Here is a 24,322-nt window from a genome sequence, read left to right as displayed (position 1 = left end):
CAGATGGCGCTAGTAGTAAAGAACCCCCTGCCAATGCAGCAGAGGTAAGCGATGTGGGTTCAGTCCCTGGGCTGGGAGGATGCCCTGGAGGAGGGCATAGCAACAAAGTATTCCTGCCTCCAGTATTCTTGCCTGGAGAATCCCCATGGACAGAGGAGCCTGGCAGGCTACAGTCCACGGGGTCACAAAGAGTCAGACACGACTGAAGAAACGGAGCACCCAGCACAATAAAATTTACCCATGTATGCCTCTCTTTCATCACTTTGTGCCACATTTTTGTTCATTTTTGGCTTCAAAAGTCAGACCATAAGAAGAGTGAAGTGTTGTATATGTGTATGAGCATGTATATGTGTATGTATATGTCTGGGTGTAGAAAATGGGAAACGCCCTCACCTTCATTAATAGCTGGATGTCTACACCTGCCAAGGATTTGTGGAGAATGTCTTTCCTTTTTATTGAGGGAAAAACTTACAAATGAGATTTTTTAAAATGTTTATATATATATATATAATAAATGTAATGTATATATATAAATGTTAGCAATAGTAAAATTATATGAAGAAGACTCCCCTGGTAGACTTCCAAAATAAAATCCAGTCAATTTAATCTGTGTAACTATTTGCATATTTATTTCTCAAAAAGTATTTAACACAAGAAGGTCTAAGAAACTTTAGGATTCAAAACAGCAGGCAGTTACCTATCTGTGCCCAATGTGGACATTAACCATTGTGCCTAATTTGCTATGTATTGTTAATTTTAGGCTTCAGGCTCACATATAGCGGTTTTGAAACCCTGAAAATTCCGTGAGCTCTTTTGTTAAAACCAAGCCTTGCCTGTGTGATCTCCCTGTTAATTATTTTTTAATAAGTAGCTTCACTCCAGCATCCCAGAATCTGTTTGAGCTGCCAACATTAAAAGACAGAAACTGCAGAAAGAGCAGCAGTATCTCCCTGAAATCGTCAAGCCTCTGAAACGCAGGGGCTTTAGAAGTCTGCAGGCTCAGCTTCCCTGCCCTGCTCCAACATCCTCTGCCAGGTAATTTACAGGAGATGCTGCAGGCTCAGGCTCCTAATTGGCTTTCCCATGTGCTGAGCTGTGCTTGCATCCAGTGTTAGGAGTCTATGTTCGAGTCTCCTTAAAACCCAGAAAATTAAAGGATCTAAAACTATTTTAGTAACCAAAAACTGTGTGTGTCCCTGATGCCATTGCCCTGGTGGCAGTTCATCGGTTGGTTTCATCTAGTCCTCCTTACCCAGTTTACTACCACTCCCAGTTATCCAAAGTCCCAAGATGCTTTCTTGAGGGCTTATGAGTGATTCTCTTGGGTCACTGAAACGGGAGCTATCAAGGCACAGTGCATCTGTGAATGCACAGTGCATCACCAGCCAGTGAACAGTCTTGGGTACCACTCCTGCTAGATGGTAAACAGGTAACGTATGAGCTGGTTACTGATGGACCTTTCTGAAAGGGCAGTAGAGTGGGGGTCAAGAGTGTGGCCTTTGGAGGCAGGTTGGCCAGCTGATATTGTGGCTTCAGTGTTTATTTGTTGAGTGTTTGTGGACATGTCATTTTTTTTGTCCCTCCATTTCCCCTTTTATAAAATTGAAATAATTATAATAGTACCTGTTCTAGGATTCCTGTGAGGATTATACTCATCATGCACTTAGACTGAATAGCACTTAGTGGATACGTAGTAAGAGTATTGCCTATATTATTAACCTCCTTCTCATGGAACTGAGAAGCACGGACGTCAGAGCTTTTTATTACCCACTTCTGTTCTCTTGGTCAGTTCTGATGCTGGCTGGTCAAGCTGAACTCTGACCTCAGACCCTGTGAAACTTTGCCAGCCTTTCAACTTCCCACTTCTCCCAGCCCAGGAATGAGTTAGAAGTGGGAGCTAAAAATTTAACTCGGGAAATCTGCATCAAAAATTGCTCTCTTCTATCTATCCCTAGACCACCACTCCCCCCTTTTTTTTAAGCTTAAGGTTTTGTCATTTTGGCTGTCAGGTTCTGTAATGACCCCTTTCATATTCTTTCTACCCTAAGTAACTCCCTACTAAATTAGCAATCATTGCCTCTAATGGAACAAGGTAGAGAGGGCCTCTGTATTAGAATCAGTGAACAAATTCCATGAGTAAAGGGAGTCAAGGGAATTGATTAATATTCTTGAAAATAGTATTCTCTCATATAAATCTGGAACTATACTTCTTACCCAGAAATTTATACAATATCTTGTTCAAGCCTGCTTAATTCTAAGCAATTTTGATCATACCCAATGAGCTACACAAATCCTATTTGAATGCTGGCAGAAATGATTGACCATACGTGTTTTTAAGTTAGAGCAGGAAGAGTCATAGATGACTTAGCTGTGTAATCTAGACTCTCAACTTAAACAGTGTTGAGAGTTGTTGAAGCCTAAGGCAAGGTGGTGTATGTTGCAATCCAAAATATAACTCAGGAGAGTAGAAATTAGAAACTCAGTAGAAGAAGGTGAGTATTCAAGAATTCACAATAAAAGATAAAAGTAAAGAAATACTCCATGCCGGTGACCTGACCAAATCACCGGCTATTCTTCTTAGCCACAAACAGCACTAACTAAATTTGATTATGCAGCCTCCAGAAAAAGTAATTTAGCTGCTGAAAATCAACATATTGTGACACTTATATAGAAATGAAAATAAAATACCACTTTTGCAAGGAGAGTTTAGAAGATATATTTTGGACACTGGAAATTTTATTTTGGGATGAGAATACACTTAAAATTGATTATTGACAGTTGGTAAATCATTTTTTCCCATCTTTCTCTGTGTGGTACAGATGGGAAACTAACATCTTCCAAATTCATTTCTCAGTTAGACACATGTGTAAATTAGCCTGTGCAAATTACACGTTTCTTGTGTATGCTTTATTAAATCCTGTCAAAGCTGTTATTAGGACGGATTTTATATTGTCTAGTACTTATGAAAATTGACAATGTAGTTTGTGAGTTAGTCACTACAAAAGATTTTTAAATATCTGATCAAATGCTAGTGAACTAATACAAATGCCTGCATATATAAATATCCATGCTCACCAATTACTATTTTCTTTCACATAAGTATAGTACTTAGTTTAGAAAGAGTCAAAATATTTTCTGCATTGGGCTAGCCACTCTGGAGCTCCTCTTCCCTTGATGACACAGACAGTGATCTCACCTTAGTATATGTAGATAGTCTAGTGGACTCAGATAACACTACAGTTGTCTTCAATTCTCATTCCATAGACGCCTTCCAGATTTATGTGAGGGAAGAACATTAGTCTTCCTAAGATGCTAGAGATCTCCAGACTGAAAACCACTTCACACTTTTCCTCCTGCCACAATTTTCCCACTCAAATGGTATCCTCTCAGCCTGTCCAGGTTAGAATAGAGCCCAGTTTCAGTTTGAGAAGCTGATTATTCAAAAATTTTCCTTAAAGTTCAACACTTGGGTTTAATTACATGATGGATTCAAGGAGAAATTATAACAAAGAGCAAACACGAGCCAAGTAACCACAACAAATTTAATTATAAAACTCATTGCTGAAAGGAGAAATCTCTGAGGACTTTTTTTTCTTTTAGAACTGCACTTAGTAGTGTTGACTTTTATTGTGAAGTTTTAATAACCTTTTCAATCTTCTTCTGTATGCATTTCCCTTAAAATACTAAGAAACCTAAATTTAAACCAGTATGATATTAAGGAATAAGAATTACATTTCATTGTATTGTGCTTCAAGCATATAATTGGAACAAAAAAGGCATGAAAAATGAGAATAATGACAAGGCATTCAGACATTGAACTGGCATATTTGAAAGTTGTGACTTATACTGGATTAGCCTTCCTAAAGCTTATTGTTGGTGCCACAAAGAGAAAACTGATTATAGTGTATCACCTCTACAGAACTTGACCACATTCACTTAATAAATACTCAATTTGGCACTTCCCTAAATAGATATAAGTGTCTTGGTTGTAGAGAAGGATGAAAAACTCAGGATTCATGGGTCTTTTCTCTAATACCTTAGAGAAAAGTAAGTTTCAATAAATACTTACTGAGAACTTAAGTTGGTTAAATATACTGCTGGGTGCTTCACCTCAGTGAAGATTGGGCTCACCCACTAGTGAGGTGGATAATAAGAGAAGAGGCAACTCAGAATGAGTTGATAAAGGTTTACGATGGGGGAGAAAATGGCTTTACTACTGGGTAGAGAATGGTATCATTCTCTGAGACAGGCAGAGTTGGAGGATTAGAAGAGTACTTGGGGGAGTTGGTATGCTAAGTTGCATCAGTTGTGTCTGACTCTTTGCAACCTTATGGACTGCAGCCCGCCAGGCTCCTCTATCCATGAAATTCTCCAGACAAGAATACTGGAGTGGTTTGCCATGCCCTCTTTCAGGGGATCTTCCTGCCCCGTGGATGGAATTAGCATCTCATATGCCTCTTGCATTGGCAAGTGGGTTCCTTACCACTAGGGCCACCTGGGAAGGGGAAGTTGGAAGAAGTTATATTCAGTTGGGAACCTGTTCCTTTGAGATACCTGTTTTATTCAAATGGCGAGATCTGATAGGCAGTTGTGTTTGCAAATTTTGTATCTCAAGAAAGAGATTTGGAATGGAGAGTGAGATCTGGGGAACTGTCCACTTTTTATCACTGAAACATCAGGGCTGGCTGAGATCTACAGGAGAACGTGTGCAGAGAGTAAAAAGCAGAGGGCCCAGGGAAGGAGTCTTAAGGGTCGAAATTTAAGGAAGGGCTAGGGAAGGGACCCAGGGTCAATCCCTTGGTCGGGAAGATCTCCTGGAGAAGGGAGTGTCAATCCACTCCAGTATTCTTGCCTGGAGAATTCCATGGAGAAAGGAGCCTGGTAGGCAGCAGTTCATGAGGTCACAAAGAGTCAGACCCAATGAGGGACTTAACACCAGGGATACTAAGGATGGGGGAGGGAAGCCTTCACAACAGTCTGGTAAGGGGCAGTATCAGTGCTGAAAGATGTATGTGTCCAGGGCAAAAGGGAGTAGAGGTCATTTGGGTAAGTTATGTAATCGTCTATTATCAAAATGTTTAAGACAGACCATCTGCCTGGAATCCATATAAAATCTTATCAGTTAAGTTTAGTTTTTAATGTGAAATATATGACATTAAATTTGGATATCTCATAATTCATTTACCAGGAGTTATAACCAAGGAACAAGTAATAAGGGTTTTCAACCCTTCCTTAACATTAATGCTCAGGATACTTATCAATAAACAGCAATTTCAATTAACATGGTATACGTTATAAGAATATATAACATAAGGATAGATGAGCATGTATTTTATTACTTTCAAACTTGTATGATTCCCTCAAGTAATTGGTGAAGGTGTTTGATGATTCACGCATACATCGTCCTTTCCCTGCTCTTTAGAGAATCAACGTGTGAACTCTATTCATTTATCTTAATTAGCATATTTGAAGCCAGTAGCATTAGAAGGCTCATCCCCATCAACATAAAGAAGACATTCCTAGCAGTAAGTTCTATCAATCAAAACCAAACTATGAAGTTTCCTATTCTTTCCATAAATTGGTGACTCCTTTGTTGAGTATGTACTGTGTGCCTAGAACTATTGTAGGTCCTGGAGATAATGCTGTGAGCAAACCAGAAAAGGTCCCTGAACATGTAAGACTTACATTCTAATTGAGGGAGAATATGAATGCATTTTAAAGTTTAAACAGATAAGAACTATCAAGTAGCAATGAGTGCTATCTAAAGAATAAAAGAGAATGCTGTAGTATACATAGCATGATAGAGACTGGGAGGAAATTCCTCCAGTAATATTAATAAATAAATGGATGATTTAGAAGAGAGATGTTTATCTGTGAGTGAAGTTTTGAGAAAATAAGGGGGAACTGGATCCAGAACTAAAGTTGAGGAATTGGCCTTTGACAGAACATCCTTATCAAAGTAACAAAGGGAAGGATTATTTGTTCATGAGAATAGATAATGTGCACCTCTTCTGAACTACACTGTCAGACAGCCTAACATAGGTATTTTCACTATGGGAATCAGCAAATGATACAAATCAAGGCTTTTATTTTTCATGCCTCTTGTTTGTGAAACATTTTACCAGCACATCACTGGCAAAGTGTATGAATAGGCTGATGCATTTCATCACAGGAGGATAAGGCATTTCCTGCCTGATAGCTATTTACTCCTATGAAGTATGAACCATGTTCATCAACAGAATAGTATATAGGAGATTTGAGGCATTTAAAGAAAATCTGAATGGCTGCTGTCATTGGATGCTATACAGATTTAAGTGACTGGAGTTTGAACTAGATAAATCCAAAAGTCCTACTCAACCCTAAGAATACATGATAATATTATAAAACTGGTTGCTAAGAAGCAACAAATTTTAATTGACTTTTATCTTTTTAAGCTAGTTTTCCAGATTTTTGCCCAGAGTTGTAAATACAGGAATCATTTGTCATTTTTCTTGTTGAGTTATTTTTATCACTACTATTTAGCTGTTCATTATTTCATTCTAAAAAGTCCATAATTCTGTGGTTTGGAATTTGATTGCGATTTGGAAAAATGAAAGAACCAAATCAGAGATGGAGACAGAAAGTATATCTGAATGGATGAAATTGTGGAGCTGGTATAAGAGCTTTAATTAGAAAATATTGTGGGCTATTTAATGTAGTATTTCTTTATAATTTTTTAATATTTTAATTTTTGGCCTTTGTCAACCATTGTTCTGTTATGCTTCTTTGCCTCAGAGCTGCAATGCAAGTACTACAAGTCCTATAGAGTAGTTCAATATGTGTGGTTATACAGAAGCCTTTTGACAAGTGACCGGTCAGATGAAAACTTCAACTTTGAAATCTTACTAGATAAAAGGCTAAAATTGTTTAAACACTTTTTTATTGAGGTATATTTGAACAGTATGTCTCAGATGTACAACACAATGATTCACAACTTTTAAAAATGATACTCCATTTATTGTTAATACAAAATACTGGCTACATTCCCCATGCTATATGATATATCCTTGTAGCTTACTTATTTTGTACACAGTAGTTTGTACTTCTTGATCCGCTATCACTATCTTGCTACTTCTGCTTTCCCTCTCCCCCTGGTAACCACTAGTTTGTTCTTTAAATCTGTAAGTCTGTTTCTAAGTTGCTGTATTTACTAGTTGTATTTTTTAGATTCCACGTACAAGTGATTTCAGACAATATTGTCTCTGTCTGACTTATTTCACTTAGCATAATGTCCTTGAAGTCTATCCATCTTATTGCAAATGATAAAATTTTATTCTTATTTATAGCTGAGTAGTATTCTATTATGTATATACACTGTATCTACTTTATCCACTTATCTGTTGATGAACACTTAGAATGCTTCCATATCTTGGCAATTATAAATAGTGCTGCTGTGGACATTGGTCCATGTATCTTTTTTAATTGATGTTTTCATTGAGGGGGGGAGGGATATATATACCCAGAAACGGAATTGCTATATCATATGGTAATTCTGTTTTTAGTTTTCTGAGAAACTGGCATATTGTTTTCCACAGTGGCTGAACCAATTTACATTTTGACAAACAGTGTTCTAGGATTCCCTTTTCTCTATATTCTCACTAACGTTTGTTATTTTTTCTTGATTTTTTAATATAAATTTATTTATTTTAATTGGAGGTTAATTACTTTATAATATTGTATTGGTTTTGCCATACATCAACATGAATCCGCCACAGGTATACACGTGTTCCCCATCCTGAACCCTCCTCCTACCTCCCTCCCTGTACCATCCCTCTGGGTCATCTCAGTGCACCAGCCCCAAGCATCCAGTATCATGCATCGAGCCTGGACTGGCGATTCATTTCATGTATGATATTATATATGTTTCAATGCCATTCTCCCATATCATCCCACCCTCGCCCTCTTCCACAGAGTCCAAAAGACTGTTCTATACACCTGTGTCTCTTTTGCTGTCTCACATACAGGGTTATCGTTACCATCTTTCTAAATTCCATATATATGTGTTAGCGTACTGTATTGGTGTTTTTCTTTCTGGCTTCAGTTCAGTTCAGTCGCTCAGTTGTGTCCAACTCTTTGCGACCCCATGAATCGCAGCACGCCAGGCCTCCCTGTCCATCACCAACTCCCGGAGTTCACTCAGACTCACGTCCGAGTCAGTGATACTATCCAGCCATCTCATCCTCTGTCGTCCCCTTCTCCTCCTGCCCACAATCCCTCCCAGCATCAGAGTCTTTTCCAATGAGTCAACTCTTCGCATGAGGTGGCCAAAGTACTGGAGTTTCAGCTTCAGCAGCATTCCTTTTAAAGAAATCCCAGGGCTGATCTCCTTCAGAATGGACTGGTTGGATCTCCTTGCAGTCCATAGGACTCTCAAGAGTCTTCTCCACCACCACAATTCAAAAGCATCAATTTATCAGTGCTCAGCTTTCTTCACAGTCCAACTCTCACATCCATACATGACCACTGGATTTCTTTCTGGCTTACTTCACTCTGTATAATAGGCTCCAGTTTCATCCACCTCATTAGAACGGATTCAAATGTATTCTTTTTAGTGGCTGAGTAATACTCCATTGTGTATATGGACATCTAGGTTGCTTCCATGTCCTGGCTATTAGAAACAGTGCTGCGATGAACATTGGGGTACATGTGTCTCTTTCAATTCTGGTTTCCTTGGTGTGTATGCCCAGCAGTGGGATTGCTGGGTCGTATGGCAGTTCTATTTCCAGTTTTTTTAAGGAATCTCCACACTGTTCCCCATAGTGGCTGTACTAGTTTGCATTCCCACCAACAGTGTAAGAGGCTTCCCTTTTCTCCACACCCTCTTCAGCATTTATTGCTTATAGACTTTTGGATCACTGCCATTCTGACTGACGTGAAATGGTACCTCATTGTGGTTTTGATTTGCATTTCTCTGATAATGAGTGATGTTGAGCATCTTTTCATGTGTTTGTTAATCATCTGTATATCTTCTTTGGAGAAATGTCTGTTTAGTTCTTTGGCCCATTTTTTGATTGGGTCATTTATTTTTCTGGAATTGAGCTGCAGGAGTTGCTTGTATATTTTTGAGATTGGTTGTTTGTCAGTTGCTTCATTTGCTATTATTTTCTCCCATTCTGTTGTGCAGAAGCTTTTAAGTTTAATTAGGTCCCATTTGTTTATTTCTGCTTTTATTTCCAATATTCTGGGAGGTGGGTCATAGAGGATCCTGGTGTGACATATGTCGGAGAGTGTTTTGCCTATGTTCTCCTCTAGTTTTATAGTTTCTGGTCTTACATTTAGATCTTTAATCCATTTTGAGTTTATTTTTGTGTATGGTGTTAGAAAGTGTTCTAGGTTCATTCTTTTACAAGTGGTTGACCAGTGTTCCCAGCACCACTTGTTAAAGAGATTGTCTTTAATCCATTGTATATTCTTGCCTCCTTTGTCAAAGATAAGGTGTCCATAGGTGTGTGGATTTTAATTGTAGTTGATTTGCAATGTTGTGTTAGTTTCTGATGTATAGCAAAATGATTCAGTTATACATACATATATTCTTTTTCATATTATTTTCCACTATGGCTTATTAAAAGATGCTGACAGTAGGACCTTGTATCTATTTATATATAGCAGTTTGTGTCTGCTAATCCCAAACTCCTAATTTATCCCCCTCCCCTACTTTCCTCTTTGGTAGCTATACATTCTTTTCTGTGCCTGTGAGTCTATAGATAAGTTCATTTGTATTGTTTCCTAAAGATTCTGCATGTAAGTGATATCATATAATATATCTTTGTCTGACTTCCTTCGCTTAATATGGTGGTCTCTAGGTCCATTCATGTTGCTGCAAGTGGCATTATTTCATTTTTTATGGGTGAGTAATATTCCATTGTATGTATATATTTCATCTTTTTCAATTATTCATCTGTTGGTGGACCTTTAGGTTTCTTCCATGTCTTGGATATTGTGAATAGTCCTACTATGAACACTGTATTACATGTATCTTTTCAAATTAGAATTTTCTCCAGATATGTGCTCAGGAGTGAGATTGCTAGACCATACAGTAACTCTGTTTTTAGATTTCTAGGGAGCCATCATACTTTTCTCCATAGTGGCTGCACCAATTTACATTCCCACCAACAGGGTAAGAGAGTTCCCTTTTCTTCACACCCTCTCCAGCATTTATCACTGGTAGATTTTTTGATCATTCTGACAGCTGTGAAGTCATACTTCATTATAGTTTTGATTTGCATTTCTCTAATAATAGTGATGTTGAACGTCTTTTTATATGCCTATTGGCCATTTTCATGTCTTCTTTGGAGAAAGATCTATTTAGATCTTCTACCCATTTTATGATTAGTGGGTTTTTTGTTGTTACTGTTATTGAGTCTATAAGCTGTTTGTATGCTTTGGAAATTAATCCCTCATCAATCACATCATTTGAAAGTATTTTCTCCAGGTTTTTAGGTGGTCTTTTCATTTTGTTTATGGTTTTCTTTGCTATGCAGAATCTTATAAGTTTGATTAGGTCCTATTTGTTTATTTTTGCTTTCGTTTCTATTGCCTTGGGAGAATGACATATGAAAAAATCGGTAGGATTTATGTCAGGGAATGTTTTGCTTATGTTCTTTTCTAAGAGTTTTATGGTGTCATGCTTTATATTTAGAGGAGAGCATGGCAACCAACGCCAGTATTCTTGCCCGGAGAATCTTGTGGACAAAGAAGCCTGGCAGGCTGTAGTCCATAGGGTCACAAAGAGTCAGATACAACTGAGGCGACTTAGCACACACACATATGCATGTCTTATATCTAAGTCTTTAAACCATTTAGAGTTTATTTTTGTGTATTGTGTAAGAGAGTGTTCTAATTTCATTGATTTACATGTGACTTTCCAGCTTTCCCAGTACCACCTGCTGAAGAGTCTGGTTTTTTTTCATGTTGTATTCTTGCCTGCTTTGTCAAAGAGTTATTGACTGTAGGTGTGTGGCAACATTTGTTTTGTATTCTTTTTGATCACAGCCATTCTGACAGATGTAAGGTGATACCTGATTGTGGTTTTAATTTGCATTTCTCTGATGCTGAGCATGTTTTCATGTGCCTATTGACCATCTGTATATCTTTCAACAGACATTTGGAAAAACGTCTATTCAGGTCTTCTGCCCATTTTCAATCTAGTTGTTTGTTTCATGTTGACTTGTATGGGCTGTTTATATATTTTGTATATTAATGCCCTATTTTGTCCTGTCATTTTCAAATATTTTTTCCCCATTCAGTAGGTTTGTTTTTTTCATATATGCCATTTATTATGTTGAGATATGTTCCCTGAATCCCGGTTTCTGGAAAATTTTTATCATAAATGGATGCTAAAGTTTGACAAAAGCATTTTCTGCTTCTATTGAAATGATCATATAATTTACATTCTTTAATATGTTAATGTGCTGTATCACATTGATTTCCAGATATTAAATATCCTTATATCGCTGCATTAAATCCCACTTCATCATAGTGTAAGATCCTTTTAATGTACTGTTGGATTTAGTTTGCTAATCTTTTTCAGAGTTTTTGCATCTGTATCAATATCAATGATATTGGCCTATGATTTTCTTTATCTGTTATTTCTTTTTCTAGTTTTGGAATCAGGGTGATAGTGGCCTTATAAAATGAATTTGGAAGCATTTTTTCCTCTGAAATGTTTTGGAAATTTTGAAAAGAATAGATGTTAACTCTTCTCCAAATGTTTGACAGAGTTCACCTGGGAAGCCATCTGGTCCTGAACTTTTGTTAGGAGATTTTGTTGTTGTTTTTGATTGATTTGGTTTCATTGATGGTAATTGGTTTGTTCATATTTTCTGCTTCTTCCTGGTTCAGTCTTGGGAGATTGTATTTCTAGAAATTTATCCATCTCTTCATTGACCAGCTAGATGAAAACGTCAACTGTGAACTCTTACTAGATAAAAGCATTGAAATTTTATCGAAATAACAGTAAGGGAAACTTTAAAAATTGTCACTATGCATATTCAAAGTTTGTCCTACCACAATGTGTAATATTTGTTTTACTTATTATTTCTCTGTCACTTTCTTGATGACTTTTTTCCTCAGACATTTGCATCAATTGTACAGATGCCGAAGAAAAAAATGTAAAGGAAAATATTGTTTTCGGTGGATTTTAGGGAGTGATCCTATTTGTTATTGGAAAGTCTGCCTGTGCTGGGTTCTCTCTTCTTGCTCCATGACCAGCCTGTGATAAAGCCAGAGAGACATTCCTGAAAAGATTGTATCAACCATTTTATGGTAAAGTATTTCTGTAATCTGGTTTGTATTACTTATGCACTTTTGCAGGGAGACTGGGGAGACTAGCGAGTTGCTGAATGTGTCAGATCAGGGCATTTCAGAGAGAGAAAATCTCCTCCTTTCTTCCTACAGTGGAGGGAAAACAGCTTTGCTTCTACGCTGGAACAACCAGAGCCTCAACTGCTCCTGCTTGTGAATGATGACTAGTAATGACGGGTGATGGTTCCCCAATTCCAGCAGTGAGTGGTACCCAATCCCAGTTTTTATCCCAGTCCCCAGAAGCCTGTTTCTCTTTCTCTGAGTCTAGTCTTCCCCAAGAAGGTTATTTTCTGAAAACAGCCCATCAGAGAGGGGGATATTCCCCCTTCTACCCTTCTTGAGTTCTTGTGGCTGGACTCATAATACATAGACACAAGACAGATTAACAAGAGAAAAGAAATAAATTTTAATTCATGTGCAAGATAATGGAACCTAAGAAGTGACCGGAGAAGACAGATTTTATATTTTTAAGACAGACAGTAAGTGAGGAATTAACAAGACAAAGAAACAGGTTTCAGGCACTTAATTAGTGAAGAATCTAGAGTTTGGGCTTTGAGTAGTAAACTAAAGAAGTAATAAGGTTTGTCTGGGTTTCCCTAGTAGCGCAGACAGTAAAGAGTCTGCTCGCAGTGTGGGAGACCAGGATTCAATCCCTGGGTCGGGAAGATCCCCTAGAGAAGGGCATGGCAACCCACTCCAGTATTCTTGCCTAGGGAATTCCATGGACAGATCATGGGGTTGCAGAAGAGTCAGAAATGACTGAACACTAAACAGCAACAAGGCTTGTTTATACAGACTGCTTGGCCCCAAATTTTCTCTCTCTGGTGAAGAGTGTCCCTTCTACCTCCAGATGCAGGAGGTGTACCTTTCACATGAGAGATTTATTTGCTGCCTGCAGGGAGACAGATGGGAGGGTCAGAGTGTCCCTCTTGCATCAGATGTTTCTTAAGTAACTTTCTTTCAAAATGATCAGTTTGCCATTGAGGCATATTTGGAGGGAGGTCTGCCCTGGGCTCCAACAAGCCCTTGGCATACTACTGCCCCACATATCATTGGCCCAGCTTCAGATAGATGGTATTTTTATTTTGTAAACTAACCGGAATTTCATAAACATAGCAGTACTCCATGCAAGGGAAATTTTAAATTTATGCAGCATATTTGGGAAGTGGACTTTGTCACTTGAGTATTTGAAGCACTCCTCATTTGCTTGCTTGCTTAGTCGCTCCAGTCATATCCGACTCTTTGCATCCCTTTGGACTGTAGCCTGCCAGGTTCCTCTGTCTATGAGACTTCTTTCAGGTAAGAATACTGGAGTGGTTACCATTTCCTTCTCCAGGGGATCTTCCCGACCAAGGGATCGAACCACATCTCCTGTGTCTCCTATGCAGGAGGATTCTTTACCTCTAAGCTGTTCCTAAGTCAAAAGTGCAAACCTTAGAAGTTATTAGAAGAAATTAAATTTAGCTGTTATTTTGTCTTCCCTCCCACTGTGTGGTTCTCTATGGAAATGTGAACAATGATGGTACTGTGGTCTGAAGCTATGTTTTGAGGGACCAGAAACATCCCAGTAGGTGAGAAAAGAATGTTAGTGCAAACAGTTCAAGTGAGATTTAGTAGAAGGAACAATTTGTTCTCTCTGCTAGGTTGGCAAAGGTATCTTGAGAAAAGACTCTTATTATGATTTGGCTTTTGAGGCCTCAGGGGCCTGACTACTTTCCATATTCTAATTACTTGCCTACTGTTTCTAGAATAATTCATAAAGGGACTGTGTGAATTAATACCTATAAAGGATCTTTCAAAACACAATTTGTGAGGGTCTGGATCCTTCTTTCAGGACTCATGTAAGTCTTACTGTAGCCAGAAAATATTGACTATGCCTCTGTTTACTGACTTCTAAGGAACCACCTTTGTTTTCTCAAATGAATGATACACTGATGATGACATTTTCTTTATCTTGTCAGAAGGTTTTCACGTGGCTACAGCATGACTGTTCCCTGGCTGGCTGCCTGCATTATGCTTTGCGTTATAAGATAAACCTGGTTTCAGAAAGGTTAAAAAGTGACAATATAGTGTACCTGAGAGTTGATGAAATAAGGTAGTTGAAGGGGAATTTTCTGGACTGCCTTATCCCATTTACAAATTTGATAAATAACCTCAGCAGTGGCCACAGGATTGGAAAAGGTCAGTTTTCATTCCAATCTCAAAGAAAGGCAATGCCAAAGAATGCTCAAACTAGCGCACAGTTGGACTCATAATCCATGCTAGTCAAGTAACGCGCAAAATTCTCCAAGCCAGGCTTCAGCAATACGTGAACCGTGAACTTCCAGATGTTCAAGCTGGTTTTAGAAAAGGCAGAGGAACCAGAGATCAAATTGCCAACATCTGTTGGGTCATCCAAAAAGCAAAAGAGTTCCAGAAAAATATCTACTTCTGCTTTATTGACTATGCCAAAGCCTTTGACTGCGAGGACTACAACAAGCTCTGGAAAATTCTTTAAGAGATGAGAATACCAGACCATCTGACCTGCCTCTTGAGAAACCTATATGCAGGTCAGGAAGCAACCGTTAAAACTGGATATGGAAAACAGACTGGTTCCAAATAGGGAAAGGAGTATGTCAAGACTGTATATTGTCACCCTGCTTATTTAACTTATATACAGGGTATATAATGAGAAACGCTGGGCTGGAAGAAGCACAAGCTGGAATCAAGATTGCCGGGAGAAATACCAATAAGCACAGATATGCAGATGATACCACCTTTATGGCAGAAAGCGAAGAAGAACTAAAGAGCCTCTTGATGAAAGTGAAAGAGGAGAGTGAAAAGTTGGCTTAAGACTCAACATTCAGAAAACTAAGATCATGGCATCTGGCCCCATCACTTCATGGCAAATAGATGGGGAAACAGTGGAAACAATGGGAGACTTTTATTTTCTTGGGCTCCAGAATCACTGCAGATGGTGACTGCAGCCATGAAATTAAAAGACGCTTACTCCTTGGAAGAAAAGTTATGACCAACCTAGAGAGTATATTAAAAAGCAGAGACATTACTTTGCCAACAAAGGTCCATCTAGTCAAAGCTAAGGTTTTTCCAGTAGTCATGTATGGATGTGAGAGTTGGACTGTAAGGAAAGCTGAGTACCGAAGAATTGATGCTTTTAAACTATAGTGTTGCAAAAATAAACTCAAAATGGATTAAAGATCTAAACGTAAGACCAGAAATCATAAAACTCCTCGAGGAGAACATAGGCAAAACACTCTCCAACATATGTCACACCAAGATCCTCTATGACCCACCTCCCAGAATATTGGAAATAAAAGCAAAAATAAACAAATGGGACCTAATTAAACTTAAAAGCTTCTGCACAACAAAGGAAACTATAAGCAAGGTGAAAAGACAGCCTTCAGAATGGGAGAAAATAATAGCAAATGAAGCAACTGACAAAGGATTAATCAAAAAAAAAAATATACAAGCAACTCCTGCAGCTCAATTCCAGAAAAATAAATGACCCAATCAAAAAATGGGCCAAAGAACTAAACAGACATTTCTCCAAAGAAGATATACAGATGGCTAACAAACACATGAAAAGATGCTCAACATCACTCATTATCAGAGAAATGCAAAGCAAACCCACAATGAGGTACCATTTCACTCCAGTCAGAATGGCAGCGATCCAAAAATCTACAAGCAATAAATGCTAAAGAGGGTGTGGAGAAAAGGGAACCCTCTTACACTGTTGGTGGGAATGCAAACTAGTACAACCACTATGGAGAACAGTGTGGAGATTCCTTTAAAAAGGTGGAAATAGAACTGCCTTATGACCCAGCAATCCCAGTGCTGGGAATATACACTGAGGAAACCAGAATTGAAAGAGACACGTGTACCCCAGCACCGCAGCACTGTTTATAATAGCCAGGACCTGGATGCATCCTAGATGTCCATCAGCAGACAAATGGATAAGAAAGCTGTGATACATATACACAATGAAGTATTACTCAGCCATTAAAAAGAATACATTTGAATCCATTCTAATGAGGTGGATGAAACTGGAGCCTATTATACAGAGTGAAGTAAGCCAGAAAGAAAAACACCAATACAGTATACTAATGCATATATATGAAATTTAGAAAGATGATAATGATAACACTGTATGCGAGACAGCAAAAGAGACACAGATGTATAGAACAGTGTTTTGGACTCTGTGGGAGAGGGTGAGGGTGGGATGATTTGGGAGAATGGCATTGAAACATGTATAATATCATATATGAAACGAATCACCAGTCCAGGTTCGACGCATGATACCGGATGCTCGGGGCTGGTGCACTGGGATGACCCAGAGGGATGGTACGGGGAGGGAGGTAAGGGGGGGGGGGGGGTCAGGATGGAGAACACATGTATACCTGTGGCGGATTCATGTTGATGTATGGCAAAACCAATACAATATTGTAAAGTAATCAGCCTCCAATTATAATAAATAAATTTATAATAAAAAATAAAATAAACTATGGTGTTGGAAAAGACTCTAGGGGAGTCCCTTGGACTGCAAGGATATCCAACCAGTCCATCCTGAAGGAGATTAGTCCTGAGTGTTCATTGGAAGGACTGATGTTGATGCTGAAACTCCAATCCTTTGGCCACCTGATGCGAAGAGCTGACTCATTTGAAAAGACCCTGATGCTGGGAAAGATTGAAGGCAGGAAGAGAAGGAGATGACAGCAGATGAGATGGTTGGATGGCATCACCGTCAATGGACATGAGTTTGAGTAAACTCCTGGAGTCGGTGATAGACAGGGAGGCCTGGCGTGCTGCAGTCCATAGGATTGCAAAGTGTTGGACATGATTGAGCGACTGAACTGAAATGAAATAACCTTTGAAGAATTGTTCCTGATATTTTGTCATTGTTAATGCAGTTTGTAGCTTTCACATGTGTGTTCTATCAACTAGAATGAAAAGAAGGAAGGATATGTCATAATCTCTGTATTTTCTTCACTGTATTGGGACTTAAGTCCTCCATCCAGGATGCATGCTTATGATCGTCACTCAGGCTACAAAAGAAATTAATTGAGTAAGTGGATAAATATTCCCTTAAATCTGGGAAGCCATGTCATCACCCTCTTGTCCCTCAATTACGGTGTGTGAAATCTCATTAGTATTTTATTGAAGATGTTGTTTAGATATTTGTGTTTCATTAAAGCACAGAGCAGTTTCTGTAATATATACTCTGGCAGGTGCTGAAGTGCTGCTTGAGTTACTCAATGGAAAAGCCCCCTGTGGAGGAGCATTAACTCACTCTAGCCCCAGGAGGACTGGCCTGTACAGTTTGATGTCTTCAAACTGATGAAAAAGTTCTATCCACTGAGAATGTCATCCACCTCATTCACGTGTTTCTTGGCTTTTTTTCCTAGAAGAGGTTTTCTCAATTTCACTACTATGGATGTTTGGGATTAGATAATTCTATGTCCCAAGGAGCTGTGCAGTGCCCTGTAGGATGTTTGGCAGAATTCCTAGTCACCAGGTGCCAAAACATCCTTTCCCCAAAACTGATCATTTAAAATGTTTCCAGACATTGCCCAGTGTCCCCTGGGGCACAAAGCCACCCTGGTAGAAAATTATTGTTCTCGAATTCTCGTGCAAGCCACAGAGACTCTGGAAAGACAGAGATCAGATGCTTCAAGAATTAGTTCTCATTCATGTTATTATGATGTTCAAATGTGAAACCAAAGGATGAATTAGCCACAGGTTATATAAAAGCCACAAAAGAAATAAATCGGCAGCTTTCAATGTATGGGCTCAATACTGTAATATGAAGCTACACTGTGAGATAATTTAGTGTCAGGGTGAGTTTGAAGATAGAAGGGATGACATATACCTCTCCTCTTCTCAAACATTGTCTGTAATGGAAATTTTCAAGCTTTTGGAAGTGTAAAGAAACTGCAAAAGCACACAAAATCAGCTCTGTTCAGTGTAGATTTGGTCCTATATTTTTTTAGAGACAGTGGAAAAAAAAAAAACCTCTAAGTTTTTAATAAACATCATAGTGAAAACAAAGGAAAACTCTGTGGTATGGTTCAAATGAAACTGTTATTATAATCACTCCTCCCACCTCATTAGTGCATGGCCCATCCCCTTGAAAATATTTGCATCTCCATGCTTGCCCAGAAGTACATCCTTTGGTATATAAATGGCTTATTTTTTAGTATTCTTTAGTAATTCTGTTGTTCAGTATCACAGCCATAAGTGGTTGTGGCTTCTTTTTAAGGCAATTATTTTAAAACTGTGTCAAAACAAAAAGTATACTGTTATTTTACACATTCAGGAAAAGTCTCTGAGAGTTGGCTTCAGAAAAGTAGGCAGTGCTCTCTCCCCAGTGCCTTAGTGGGAAAAACCAAGTACCTCATCTGCAGAGATCAGTGCTCACTTGGCACCAGTTGGAAAGGCATCTGTCTCACGTAGCTTATTGCAGTAGCCCATTAATTAGTCTCCTTGCTTCCGCCTTGCTACTTCAGGTCTCTTCTCTCTACTGTAGCAAATAGAGCGGTCCTGGTAAACATCACTGAGATCCTGTAAATCCTTTGCTCACAGCCCGTTAGTGGCTCCCCGTATTGCTTAGAGTAAAAGCTGAAGACTGTAAAAATGGTCTGCAAGGCCCTGCCTCTGGTTTCATCTCCTCTTTTCCTCTCCATTGTGCACCTCACCACAGCTTTGTTGGCCTCCTGGGTGGCCTGAGGACTCAGCAGCTCTCTCTCAGAAATGTTGTACCTGCGGTTGCTTTGCCTGAGATGCTCTCCAAGGATATACACATGCAGTAGGCCCTCATCTCCTTCAAGTCTGCTTCCGTGTGGCACCTCTTCCCTGCTGCTGCTGCTAAGTCACTTCAGTCGTGTCCAACTCTGTGTGACCCCAGAGACGGCAGCACCAGGCTCCCCCATCCCTGGGATTCTCCAGGCAAGCACACTGGAGCGGGTTGCCATTGCCCTCTCCTCTTCCATGAGGCCTCCTCTAACTGTTTAGGTTTGCCATCTCACCCACATCGCCCTGCCGCTGCCCTTCTCCTGCTTCTTCTTTTTGTGTACTATCATGACATCTTTCTAATATACTAATTCCTTTTTGTTTTGGTCTGTATTCTCCACTCCTTGAAAGAACAAAAATTCAGTGAAGACAAGGAATTTTTACTGTTTAATCCTCTGTTGTGTCACAAGATTCTAATAAGGGCTGGTGATATAACTGTCTATGGAATGGATCTATCATCAGGAAAGTAAGTAAAAGATATTATAAGCAAAATTTATTTTCAAAGTGTAAATTGAAAGATCATTTCAAGATTACCTTGATACCTGATTTTTTTGAAGAATGAAGTTTCAGATGTTATTGAATATAGTTTTTAACTTTTTTTAAAAAATGAAGTATAGTTGATTTACAAATTAGTTTCAGCTGGGCAACATAGTGATCCAAAATTTTTATAGATTATACTTCATTTAACGTTATTGCAAAATAATGGCTATATTTCCCTGTGCTGTATACATGTCTTTTTGCTTATTTATTTTATACCTAGCAGTTTGTGTTTCTTAATTCCACACTCCTATCTTATGCCCCTGCTTGCCTCTACACACTAGTAACTATTAGTTTGTTCTCCATATCTGTGAGTCTGTTTTGTTATATACATCCCTTTATTTTTAAGATTCCACATACAGGTGATTTACGTAGAGTATTAGTTTTTCGCTGTCAGACTTATTTCACTAAGCATACTATCCTCTGCATCTATCTGAATTACTGAAAATGGCAGGATTTTGTTCTTTTTATGTCTGAGTAATATTCCATTGAGAAGATCCCCTGGAGAAGGAAATGGCAACCCACTTCAGTATTCTTGCCTGGGAAATCCCATGGACAGGGGAACCTGGAGGGCTACAGTCTATGGGTTCACAAAATAATGGGGCACAGCATAGTGACTAAACAAGAAATATTCCATTGTATATGTGTGTGTATGTATATATATATAGGATGTGGTCTCTTTAAAATGGCTATTCCCTGCAAATACAGAGAAGTTACCTGTGGAGAAGTTTAATTTATAAGTCAAATAATTTCTCATTATGAAATATGGAATCTGTTAACTTTTAAACATCTTGATTTTGAACTGCATATAAATTTTGTGCGGAAATGTCAGTGACTAGATTATTGTAATTTGCCTTGAGTCAAGTTAAGGATAAAGGGATGGATCTATAATTTAACTGTTTTATGTTTTGAAAAATGCATTATGAGGATGATCAACAATTGATTCTGTCTAGGGCTTCCCTGCGGAGAAGGCAGTGACACCCCACTCCAATACTCTTGCCTGGAAAATCCCAGGGACGGAGGAGCCTGGAAGGCTGCAGTCCATGGGATCGCTAAGAGTCAGATGACTGAGCGACTTCTTTCACTTTTCACTTTCATGCATCGGAGAAGGACATGGCAACCCACTCCAGTGTTCTTGCCTGGAGAATCCCAGGGACGGGGGAGCCTTGTAGGAGGCCGTCTCTGGGGTCGCACAGAGTCGGACACGACTGAAGCGACTTAGCAGTAGCAGCAGGGCTTCCCTGGTGACAGCTGGCAAAGAATCTGCCTGCAATGCGGGAGACCTGGGTTTGACTCCTGGGTTGGGAAGATCCCCTGGAGAAGGGAAAGGCTACCCACTCTAGTATTCTGGCCTAGAGAATTCCATGGACAGTATAGTCCATGGGGTTGCAAAGAGCTGGACATGAGTGAGTGACTCACTTTCACTACTTTTCAGGAAATATATACGTATTTTAATCAAATGACTTTTAAAAATCAAGTGAGATAGTAACAAGGGATTTTCTGTCAATGTTTCCAGGTTTTAGTTTCCGTTGCGTGTATTAAGGTTCTCCAGAGAAAAAGAACCAACAGGAGGTATACATATGTAAATGTCCCCCCATAGTGACATTTTTATTTACATTTATAAAAAGATTTACTTTAGGGAGTTGGCTCATGCAATTATAGAGGCTGAGAAATCTCAAGAGCTACAGTCAGCAACTGGAACCCCAGGAGAGCCAGTGGTATAACTTCTAGTTAGAAAGCCAGCAGGCTGGAGGCTCAAGAAAAATCATTTTGACACAGTGGAGTATTGTGCTCAGTTCTCAGTCGTGTCTGACTCTTTGCATCCCCATGGATTGTAGCCTGCTAGGCTCCTCTCTCCAGAGAGCCTTCCAGACTAGAATACTAGAGTGGGTTGCCATTCCCTACTCCAGGGGATCGTCCCAACCTAGGGACCAAACCTGCATCTCTATTGGCTCTTCCACTGACAGGCAGATTCTTTACCGCTAGCTCTACCTGGGAGGCCCTACTTGACCAAAAAAAAAAAAAAGCCATTTTCAGCAACGTAGATGGACCCAGAGATTGTCATACTGAGAGAAGTAAGTCAAATATCAGACAGAAAGACAAGTATGTGATGTATGTAGAATCTAAAAAAAAGGATACAAATGAACTTATTTACAAAACAGAAGTAGAGTTATGGATATAGAAAACAAACTTATGGTTACCAGAGCATAAGGAGGGAGGGATAAATTTGGAAATTGGGATTGATAAAATTATATATATATGTTTGTGTGTGTGTATATACACATGCTGGTATACATGGAATAGATGGCTAATAAGACTCTGTCATATAGTGCAGGGAACTCTACTTGATAATATGTAATGGCCTATGTGGGAAAAGAACCTAAAAGTAGAAAAGAGTGGAGAAACATATGTGTATAATTGATTCACTTTGCTGTACACCTGAAGGAGACATAACATTGTAAATCAACTCCACTAAAAATTTTTTAAAAAGAAAAGAAAAACAAACCAGAGGACTAAAAATGAAGAAAAAAAAAAAAAGAAATCATTTTCAGTTCAAATCCAAAAGCAGGAACAAAGATCAATGTATTAGCTACAGTTAGGTAGGAGGTATTCCCTCCTACTTGAGAGAGAGCCAGACGTTTTGTGTCATTAAGTATTCAGTTGATTGGATGAGGCCCACCCAGCTTACAGAGGGCAATCTGCTTTACTCAGTCTACAGATTTTGTTATTCTCATCCAGAAACACCTCACAGACTCACCCACAGTGTTTAACTAAATATCTGATCACCCTGTGATCCGTTTAGTTTGGCACATAAAATATAACGTCGCCTTGTGTTCCAAATGTCCTAAGTACTAAATATTTTTCCTAAAAATGATTGTCAGATAAAATTGTATATCTTCATTGTCTTCAAAAATAAAGGCAATACAGTTTGAGGGGGATTTATTATATTTGATTTACAATGTTGTATTAGTTTCTGCTGTACAGCAAAGTGATTCGGTTAGAGATATATACTTTTTCATATTCTTTTCCATTATGATTTATTACAAGATATTGAATATAGTTCTCTGTGCTATACAGTGACACCTTGTCATTTATTTTATATGTAGTAGTTTAATATGTGAGAGAATTAGTTATGTGAGAGAAATGAAAATTTCAAAAACTATCCAACAGAATGTCAAAAACTTGTATTTTTTTAAAATCTCTTAACAATTTTCTGTTGAAACCCTCCCTTTAAAGAAGAATGCAGATTCCGAGGTGAAGGGTTATAACTTTAAGAGTGCATTTCTATTTCCTTGTGAAAGCAGTATAAGTAACACTTCTTTATTGGGGGGTGTGTCTCTGTCATTTTATTTCATGTTTTATACAATGATAGAAACAAAATGAAACAAATTTTAGAACTACTTTTTTAAAGTAGTGACAGTGAAATATGTGAATGATTACAGTGACCCCAAGACAAACACATTCTCACAACTTTAGAATTATACAAAGCTCAACTTCACCTATGAGCATATTATCTTCAGTGTTCATTCTATTTGTTTAGTTGATACAATTTTTTTTTTTTCATAAAATGCCTTGATCTTAGAGTCACTATAAGCTCAGTTAACCCTACAGAGACAACTGGGTGCTCATTTTCTTCTCTGTATTGCCCAGTAATCTGCTCAAGCAACCATTATAGTGGGGGAAAAGAGAGCCTGTGACTCGAAACTAAAGCAAAAGTTGGTCGATACGGGGCTGTGTTCCAAATACTTAACAAATGGTAAGGCATGAGTACCAGTCAATCAGAACACATGCTATAAATGTCACTAAATGGAGCTTGCCTAAAGTTATCAGTGGAATTTTGGATACTATTTGTCACATTAAAAAATGTTTACTAATTTAATCATGCCTATACATCTGTTGGGCTTCCCTTGTGGCTCAGCTGGTAAAGAATCCGCCTGCAATGTGGGAGACCTGGGTTCAATCCCTGGGTTGGGAAGATCCTCTGGAGAAGGGAAAGGCTACCCACTCCAGTATTCTGGCATATAGTCCATGGCATCGCAAAGAGTCAGACATGACTGAGCGACTTTCATTTTCACTTTCACACATCTGTTACAGTTTCTTTGGTATGTTGTCTCATTTTTAATTTCAAACTCTAAAGGCCCTAAAGCTTGATGAGGATGTAATAGTTTGAGTATGATGCTGGCACTGTCATCATGGAAATTGAGATTTTAAGAAAATATTTGATATTAAATAATGCATCTGAAAATTAAATTTTTTAGAGAATGTCTTTAAAATATCAGTAGATTTTATTGAGAATGGGCCAGGAAAGAAAGAGGAAGTATGTGTGTGTGCACGCTTGGAGGGGATGTCTAATAAGGGTACACACAGAAAAAGTGTAGCCCTCTAGAAACAAAACAGAAATTGGGAAATATGGACACATGAAGCATTAGAAAACTAGATAAAAAATTAGGGGTTCTAAGAAGGGGACATTAAAGTGGATCAAGAGAGAAAAGACCCCTTTGTACTAAGAGACCTCAAAGAAGGCTTCATGCAGAAGGTGATGGCATAGAATATGAGAGAAGAGGAGGGAAAATGAATGAAAAGGCAATGTTTGGATCATCTTATTTTGAGCCATAAATAGTAAACTAAGGCACTGTACCTATTAACGTGAGGTATA

General features: G+C 38.6%; 1 protein-coding gene across 1 annotated transcript in view; it reads left to right on the top strand.

The window, feature by feature from the left end:
• The window catches only part of B3GALT1 (beta-1,3-galactosyltransferase 1), a 410,729-nt gene that overhangs the window by 186,327 nt on the left and 200,080 nt on the right, over positions 1–24,322 (top strand). The gene's annotated exons all lie outside the window — the stretch shown is intronic.

Source organism: Ovis canadensis, chromosome 2 (assembly GCF_042477335.2).
Source record: "Ovis canadensis isolate MfBH-ARS-UI-01 breed Bighorn chromosome 2, ARS-UI_OviCan_v2, whole genome shotgun sequence".
In the NCBI taxonomy this organism is placed as follows: Eukaryota; Metazoa; Chordata; class Mammalia; order Artiodactyla; family Bovidae; genus Ovis; species Ovis canadensis.
The sequence above is the reverse complement of the archived record's forward strand: the minus strand, read 5'-3'. Positions and strand labels throughout refer to the sequence as shown.